Raw genomic sequence first — 9,067 nt, forward strand, 5'->3', positions numbered from 1 at the left:
AGGTGCTTGGTTTTGAAGGACAGCAGGGTGTGGGATCAAGTCCCTCATCTACCATTACCAGCTATTTGGTCAGCTCCAAGGAAGGGCCATAGTGCTCAGCAGAGTCTGAGGTCAAGGCTGGCCGGCTCCTTGAGCACAGAGACAGGTGTGCCCCAGGCCCCTGTTGGGGACAGCCGGGCCGCCCCCCTCGTTGCCTTCCCTGACTCTCCGCTCACTGAGGGAGAAGTGCAGCCCAGAGAAGGGCCCCATGTCTTCGCATGTTCCGTTCGCATCTTCTGTTCCCCCTGCCTGCTCTTCTAGGCAGACTCCTCTCTACCCTGGGTCCCTCCAGGCTTAAGTCTCTCCCTCTCTGTGAAGTAGGAAAGGTACGTGGTCAGGAGTCCACCGACTGGAAACTGAGCCCAAGAGAGGAGAAGCAACGAGTCCAGGATCACACGGGTGCAGAGGGAGAGCCGGGATCCCAACGCGAGCTCGGACGCTCCTCTTCACGTCTCTCCAGGCAGCACTTAAGACCTTTCCCAATCTGTCCCCCGCCAGCCAAGTTGTGCACATACATGCCCTGTACGTTCCGCTTCGGGAAACCCCAGGCGGGAAGACCTGCCCTTCTCTCCACCCACCAGGTTCTTATTGACCTTGAAGGCCCCACCGACTACTCTTCCCTGCCCACAGCCCTGTCCTCGGCCCCCAGGGCATACTGCCCCACCGGTCCACCCCACCCCCATCCCTCTGATTCCTCTTCCCTTTCCGGTCACCTCGTGTATGCCCTCCGGCCAGCTGGACCCATGTCTCCACTGAGTTCGTTCCCCGACACCACCCCCCCTCCACCTGCTTTGCAATTTCTTGCTCAATGTCAGTCTCTCTAGATGAGGGTTCTGGGGGTGGGACGGGGTGGGAGTGGAGGGGCCTTGTTCACATGTTTCGCCTCAGCACCCAGCGCAGAACCTGGGCACAGGTGTTCAATGCTTGCTGTTCCCGCGCGGCGCCCATACATCGATCCTTTCATTCAACAAATGCTTATTGAGAACCAGGGATACGGCAATGAGAAGACAGGCAGGGCCCTGAATGACACACACATACAAGAGGGGATAAGTGCTAGGAGGAGCGACAGAGCAGGGAAAGGATAGCAGAGTAGGAAAAGGACAGGGGAAGGTGGCAAGGGAAAGTCTCTCTGAGCAGGTGACATTTGATCAGACCTCTGGAACAAAATAGAAAGTGATATAAACATCAGAAGAAAGAGTATACCAGGGAGAGGGACCAGCAAGTGCAAAGGTCCTGAGGTGGAAATATGCATGGGATGGTGGAGGAAATGCAAGGAGGTGAATGGGTAGGATGGGGGCGGCAGGAATCGAGGTCAGAGAGGGATCCAGCAGGGGACATAGGCAGGACTCTGCTTTGACCCTGACCGAGCCGGGAGCCATTGCAGGGTTCTGGGCTAAGGAGTACAGAATTTGACCTAAGTTCTAACAGGATCACTCTGGCTACTGCACAGAGAATGGATTCCAGGGGCCCAAGGGGGAAGCAGGAGACCCATGAGGAGGCTGCTACACTCATGCACAGTGGCAGTGGGCATGGTCAAGTTGTTGATTTTTTTTTTAACGTTTATTTTTTAGACAGAGAGAGATGGAGCATGAATGGAGGGAGGGGCAGAGACAGAGAGGGAGACACAGAATCCGAAGCGGGCTCCAGGCTCCGAGCTGTTAGCACAGAGCCCGACACGGGGCATGAACTCCAGCACCGTGAGATCATGACCTGAGCGAAACGAAGTCAGATGCTTAACTGACAGAGCCACCCAGGCGCCCCAAGTTGTATATTTTGAAAATAGAACCAGTGGTATTTGCTGATGGATTGAATGAGGGATGAGCAGGGAGGGAGAATGAGAGAAAGGGAGGGGAGGAGTTAAAAATGCTCACAAGGTGGGGCGCCTTGGGTGGCTCAGTCGGTTAAGCGTCCGACTCTTGATTTCGGCTCAGGCCATGATCTCACTCAGTTCATGAGTTCAAGCCCTGCATCCGGCTCTGCGCTGACAGTGCGGAACCTGCTTCGGATCCTCTCTCTACCCCTCCCCTGCTCACTCTCTCTCTCTCTCTCTCAAAATAAATAAAAAAAAACGAAACTTAAAAAAAAAAAAAAACCATTTGCAAGGTTCGGGGCCTGAGCAAGTCACGGAAAATGGAGGTGCCATTACCTGAGATGGGCAAGATTTGGTAGTGGGGCGGGTTTGGGGCTGACCTCCTGATGTAGAAAGCTCAGTGGCCGTGCACTTGGAGCGCAGGAGGCACTGGCTGGGTGGGTCTGTAGTTTGGGAGAGGAGTCCAAGCTGGGTGTGGGCACCTGTTGTATGGGTCCCCATGTCTTGCACATAGTAGGTCCTTAGTAAATGGCGGCTCACCTGGCCTTCAGGGCCTTGTGGGGGACACAAAACTGGCCGCAGCCCCACTCCTGGCCTCTAGGAGAGGTAGACAAGGGCCCCAGGGCCAACCACAGAGCCACACCGGGAGAGGGGCCCACGCACACCTGCCCGCATTCCTTGGATGACATCGCTGGAGGGTAATCTAGGAAGGCCTCTCGGTGGGGTAGTGGGAGACTCTTGGCAGAGATAGGGCAGGCGCTCCAGCTTTAGCAGGGAGGGGGGAACAAGTAGAGGGAGCCTCAACAGAGCCAGTGGAGCAGGGGTGAAGTGGACGGGCCCTTGGGCAAGACCCTTGCCGTCTTTGTTTTGGCCTCTAAAATAGGAATGATAACTGTCCCCCCTGCATAGATTGCTATGAAGATCAAATGAGTTAATCTAGGTAAAGTGCCCCAAATAAAATGATGGCAGGTGCTCAAAAATGTGACCTAAACCCATTAGTATTGCGTCCAAAGAAGGCAGCATCCTCCAGCCCTGGAGGACCGCCAAACAAGGGGAGAGAAGAATGTATAAGGGCCAAGCGTCAGGTACCCGCGGATCGGATCAAGAGGAGAGCTTTATTCCCTTCAGGCAATGGGTGCCCGTGGAAAGTTCTGTGCAGAGCAATGAGGAATATTCCATTCAGTCCTCGCTTATCCTCCACCTGTGATCGGCTGGACACATCCCCTCCCGTGCCGTGCCCGACAGTCCCGCCTGGCAACCCGCCTGCTGGGCTCAGGGGCACATCTCACAATAACAGCTTATGCTGGGCAATCGCTTACAACGCAGTCCTCACAGCGGCCCCGGGTGTGAGGCTGGTCCTATTACTATGATGCAGACAGAAGCTGCCAGAGCCAGGGTATAAAGTCCAGAATCTACACTGGCTTCCCTTGCCTCCGAGACTGACCCCAGAACCCTACAAAGTGGCCGGGCATCAGAGGGGTGTCTGATTCTCCCATCGGGTGGGGTGGGGTCCTTGGGTCAGTTCAAAGGAGCAGAGACAACAAGGTGATGTGATTTGTCCAGGGCCCCACAGCCTGTCCACGTTGGAGCTGGGACTCCACTCCAGATCTGTTAGACTCCAAATCCCCGCGCTGGAGGCTTGGTGGGCACGGCACACGGAACCCTGAGCTTCCTTTAATCTGGGCCTGCATCGGGGGTGAGTTCCCTCAGTCTGGAGCTCTTTCTGAGGTCTGAGATCCTTTTTGGAGGGACAGAGAAAGACAGTAGATTCCCCTACTCCCGGGTTGCCTGGACTGGTGTCACAGGCCCCTTTACTGTCTGTCCTTTCAGAGAGGTTTTCATCCCCCAAACCACCCTGTCACACTGGTCCTGGCCCTGCCCTGCCCTGCCCTGCCCTGCCCTGCCCTGCAAAGGGAGACTGAAAAGCAGGCTGAACTGCATCCCCTTCACACTATCCCGGCCAGAAAAACCAGCAGAGGGAAATACAATGTTTGCAGACCAGGTCAGGTCCACGGTCACTCTATAAAAATGGAATCCTGAAAAAAACATAAACCAGCAATTTACCCGATGAATTTTATTGGCCTCAAAACAAACAAACAAACAAACACCCCCCAAACGACCCCATCTGAATAACGAAGGGAGATAAACCATTCCCAGTTCCTCTTTTATTAGTGAAGAAGGACACACAAAAACTCAGCCAAAAGGGAATGTTCACAGGCAGCTTCAGGTCTGATTTATTAGCCGCTTTCATTTCATACACGCCAGCGTCTTTATTAAAATCGGATGATGTCCAAAAGGTCTGTTTGCTTAAAAAAAAAAAAAAAAAAATTGTATCGAATACGGGACAGGGCTTAGTTTTATTTTTTGTTTCTTAAACAAAGCTCACATTCTCCTGACTTCACGCCTGTTACCGCAGCCAGAGGGAAACTGATTTCAGAATCCATCTGATATGTCGGATTTCTTTGTGGCATCCACTTCATCGCTCAGCAGCCAGCCATGATGTCATAAGCCCATCAGATTTCCGGTAGGGGGGAAACGCTGGGGAATTGGAAAGAATGGATGTTTCTTACCCATCAGGGAAGGGGGGTGGGGTGCGGGGAAGGGGCTGGGTGTGTTTGGGAGGTGAGGGACGGGAGGCAGGCTCCGTGTTTGTGATATTAAATGTCAGGCAGAAACCTGAAAAATCCAGCCACCCAGATGTTTTCTAAATATCCAGATGTCTGGCACTGAGCAGAGCACGCTCCCCCCTCCCCCCCCCCCCCCCCCCCCCCCCCCCCCCCGCTCCTGTCCCCAGAGGCACTCGACATTTCAGCATTGACCTCAAGTCTGCTGCTAGGAGCTGTACATCCTCAAGGCTGCCCACCCTCGGGTTTGGAATTTTCTTCTAAATCTTTACACATGGATGACAGGAGTAACTAGGTCCAGATTTTTAAAAGCTGTTGAAGCAGTGATTTGAAAAGTTCAGTCCCTGGAATTAGCTTCCACAGAACACACTCTATACGCCAAAAAGGAGGAAAGAAATCCCCTCGCCAACACTCACACAAACATATGTGACTCTTAAGCCATAGGACTTAAAAAGCCCAAACAAAAACCAGTGAGTCTGAGAATCAAGGACTCGAGACTGACACTGAGAAGCGATGTGCCCTCCCCCAGGAGCACGCTTCCCCCAAATCAGAAAACCACCAAACAGCTTTGTTCTTCCTGACAAAGCCCCTCGCTTCCAAGGAACAGACAGTGCCAACAAAAGCACAGGGTAGAACTAATTTACGCTGAGACTCGGGGCTTCAAGGAGTCATAAAGTACACACATGGAACCGGCTTTGCCTGGGAAGCCGCCTCCCTACAACTGGTAGTGGGGACCCCCTGGCCTAGGGGAGTCCCGAAGGCCGCAGAGCGCCCCTCCAGGCTTCCAGGCACACACGCCCACGGAGGCCACCACGGAGGCCTGTGACATCACGGCTAATTGCTCCTGAAAATGAGCCAAGAACTGCAGGCCCCCGGGGCCCAAACCCTGTGGGGCTTCGCGGGGAGCCAGGAGGAGAGGCAGCTGGGGAGGGGAGCAATCTCCAATTAGAAGTGCGTGCTTGGATAATGTAAAAGGGGGGTGGCCAAGGGGAGGGTGTCTAGCAGAGGGCCGGAGGAGGTGAGCAGGGGGCTCAGGGATGGAGGTGGGGAGGCTCTCCGGCCTCATCTTCCAGAACAACCCCTGTGCTTTTCCGATGGGGAAATTGAGGGCCAGGAGTGGCTGAGTGGCCCATCCAAGGTCACCGGGCTAATTAGCGGCACAGCCTGTACTGGGGAACAGAAAACAGGCCTGGCATTGCACAGCTCTTCCCTGAACGTTATCTAATTTAATCCTCACAACACCCTGTGAGGGAAGGATTATCATTAACCTCAGTTACCAGAGGAGCCAATGGAGGCGCAGAGAGGTTAAGTAATTTGCCCAAGGTCACACAGCTTGTCATTAGCAGAACTTGGCCTGAACCTCTGCGTTTCACCAACTCCAAATCCAGTGGCCCTTCTGCTGGGTGGGGTGCGGGGAGGGGGGCGGGCAGTGAAGGTTTAACCGGGAGCAGTGAATCTGATTTAAATACATATTTAAAATGCTGGTGATCCCCGCAGAACACAAGGACGTAAATCATTGCAAATTAATTTTTTAAAGCAATTCCAGTCAGGAGGGCTGGCTGGCTGGCTGGCTGGGGAGGCCGCTTTTATTCTGTCCCTGCCAGAGCCTAAATAAAGCATGTAGACACTCTCCCTAGCCGTGCATGGAGGCAGTTCAATCCCCTGAAGTGGAGAGGGGGGGAAGCTAAAAGCTTTGTTGGGCATCTGTGAGAGCATAATCTGCCACAGGAAAGGTGCCAGGCGCACAGGTCTGAGAGAGCCAGGGGAGAGAGAAATTCACTGCGTGTAGAAACTACGAAAAATAAAGAGTCGGTCCCTCTAAGCCCGAGTCCTATTTTCCAGGCAGGAGTTTAAATGAACTGCAGGTAACCTGGACGGCTAATTGTGGCCCAGAGGCCGGACCCTGGGTCAGACAGGTGCTGCCCCGGGTCCTGTCCACTCCAGATTGGGGGAGGGGCAGGGGACGGCGGGCAGTTGCTGTGGCCCTGTCCCGTGGCCATCCCGGGGACCCTGCTGGCTACCACCTTCTCCAGAGTAGCATTTAAAGGAAACCAAGCCTCTGAGAGCTGGGACAGAAGAATGACTAGGTTGGTCCTGCCTGGTCTGAACAGGACAGGCACCTGTCCTCAGGCCTCCCCTTCTGCAGGTTCCTTCCCTTCCAGTGGAACAGCCTCGGAGCTTCCGTGGGCCAACTGTACCAGGCCTCTCCCTGCTCTCTTCCTTACCAGGCCTGCTGGTTTCTTTTACTTTGTTTCTGTGAACTGCAAATGGGGTGTGGAGCCCAGGACTCAGTCCAGGGAAGGGGAAAGAAAAGTTTCTGCCATCTGGATACCTGACCTGGCTGAGATTTTTTTTTTTTTTCTTGTGCTTTTCTGGGGAAATTCTACCCATCCTTTATTCATTCTGTCTACCATCTGCCCCCAAAGAGGTTCAGGTCCTGCCTTCGTGACACTTACATTTGATGGAGGGAAACAAACATTAACCCAATAATGACATAAAAATGTCCGTGGAGGGAGTGGTCCCCAGGTCATGACAGCCTGTCAACAGGGGAAGGGTCAGGTCAGTGAGGTCAGGGAAGGCTTCCAGGAGGAGGTGACTGGGACCCAAAGTTTGAGGAGGCATTAATCCCTCTGATTCACTGTCACCTCTCCAGTGAACCGTTCCTTCATGCCCACCCAAGGTTGCCTCCCATTCCTATGCCTCATTCCCTTCTGGACTGTCGTTCATCATCTGTGTCCCTGCGCTGGTCTAGAAGTCCCAGACTGGGTCTGCCTTGCTCACCACTGAGTTGCCTATGCCTGGGATGTTTGATGATTACTTGTTGATCAATCAATAGACAAACAAACAACACGTGCAAAGGACCCGCAGTGGAGGGATCACAGAGACTGCTGGGAGGGTGTAGGAGTAAGAAGGGGGGGGGGGCAAAAGTCCCAGGGAGTGGTGGGAGAGGGGACTGAGCCACCCCAAGAGCCTCCCTGGGTGTACAGGTATCTCTTCCCTCCTCTGGGCTCCCTTCTGCCTTGCCTTTGTGGCAGAAACTGGGTTGGGGTGTCCTCCTTCCCCTACAGGGGAGTGTCACATAGGTACTCTGCCCCACTTGATCCGCCCCGGGCACAGCACCCCTGGGGACCAGGTAGGTGGGGGAATGGCATCACCTGCCCAGTACCCTTCCTTCCCATCCTTGCCTTCCCTCCTCCGTTCTTCCCTCCACTGGTGCTGAGGGGCCACCCAGAGCCACAGAGAGGCAGTGGGAGGCAGATGCGGCAGTCCCAGTCCTCCTACACCCCACCCCCAAGTCCCAACTGCCCCCCTCCACTACCACGCCTTTCTCCTCGCCGAGGCAGAAGTGGAAGGAGGGAAGGAGCTGGGCTCCGGGCTTGGACCAGACCGGGTTTGAGTCCCCTCAGCGTGTGTCGTGTCGGTAAGCTGGCCTCTGCCCCTCAGATTCCTCCCGGGTGAAATGGAGAGACCCCAGGCTCCGGCGGGCACAGCGCGGGCGCTTCGAGAACCTGTCTGAAAGGCTCCAAGTCAATCTCCTCTCGTTTCCCTCCCGCGCTCAGTTCAGTTAGTCCCCGCCCCCCACCGCCCCCTCCCCCCCCCCCCCGCCGCGGCGGCTGAGGCTGGGGAGTGGGGGTCCCCCGCGGGGCCGGCGGCGGGGAGCTGCGGGGACCCGCCGGCAGCGCGCCCCAGCCCCAGCGCCCAGCCTCTGGCGCACGCCCAGCGCACTCCAGCAAACTTTCCGCGGCGGCCCCCCGCGCGCGTCTACACCTGCACGCGGCCCGGCGGCCCCTCCTGCCCCCGGGGGGCTGGAGGCTGCCCGGGGCACATTCCGCGTCTCCACGGTCTCACCGCCGCGACTTGCGCTGACTGCCCACCTCAGCCGTGACTACGTCGGGATTTCGGAGGCGCCCCAGCCGCACCGCCTGCGCCGGTCTACACCGCCACGGCAGCCCCCGGGTCACCGAGGACTCCTCGGCTCAGGGGCCGCGTCCACGCCGCCTCGGAGATGCCTCAGCGCCCGGGCCGCGTCTACACCGCTCAAGGCCCACGAGGCTCAGAGCGCGCCCTCGGGCGCAGACCCCGCGGCAGCCGCTCAGTGAGCGCGGTGGTGCCGCGATTCCTCGCGGTGTCCCCAAGTCCCGCGAAGCCGGCCGGAGGCTTCTTACCTTGCCCGCGCGCTCACGCTCCTGTCCTGGCCGTGCGGTCCCTTCCATACATTTTGCAATATTGTCGACAGCGAAAGAAAATATTGTAAATCCTCCCCCGGTCACGTGGCTGTCCCCCAATCTCCCCGCTTTCGTCTCTTTTCGGCCTTTGGGACAATACTCGGCCCCAGCGGCCGGCCGCTGGCCAGGGGGCTCCAGGCAGGCGCGGCTGGCCGCGGCGGGGCGGGGCCTGGGCGGGGCCTGGGCGGGGAGGGGAGGGGCCGGGCCGGGCCGGGGCGGGGCGTGCGGGCTCCAGCCGCCCTCCCGCGGGAAGCCCGGGCCCTGCTCCAAGCGCTCCTGTTCCAGCTCTGATTGGTCGGCCGGCCGGCGGTGCTGAGGCCTGATTGGCAGAGATGAAGAAGGGGCTCAGGCAGTGGGTGGGGGCTGCG

General features: G+C 56.9%; 1 long non-coding RNA gene across 3 annotated transcripts; it reads right to left on the reverse strand.

Annotated features, from left to right (window-relative positions):
- Positions 1–3,999: 3,999 nt before the first annotated feature.
- On the reverse strand, positions 4,000–8,860 carry LOC132693639 (uncharacterized). Of its 3 annotated transcripts, XR_009616910.3 has the most exons (4): positions 8,640–8,860; positions 7,862–7,986; positions 6,930–7,010; positions 4,000–4,387 (listed from the first exon to the last, which is right to left on the reverse strand). It is a non-coding gene; the product is annotated as an uncharacterized LOC132693639 (long non-coding RNA). The 3 variants fall into 3 exon arrangements; XR_013556622.2 differs by lacking the exon at positions 6,930–7,010; XR_013556621.2 differs by lacking the exon at positions 6,930–7,010 and having other exon boundaries at positions 7,793–7,986.
- Between the last annotated feature and the right edge of the window lie 207 nt (positions 8,861–9,067).

Source organism: Panthera onca, chromosome B4, assembly GCF_046562875.1.
Source record: "Panthera onca isolate mPanOnc1 chromosome B4, mPanOnc1 haplotype 2, whole genome shotgun sequence".
NCBI classification, from domain to species: Eukaryota; Metazoa; Chordata; class Mammalia; order Carnivora; family Felidae; genus Panthera; species Panthera onca.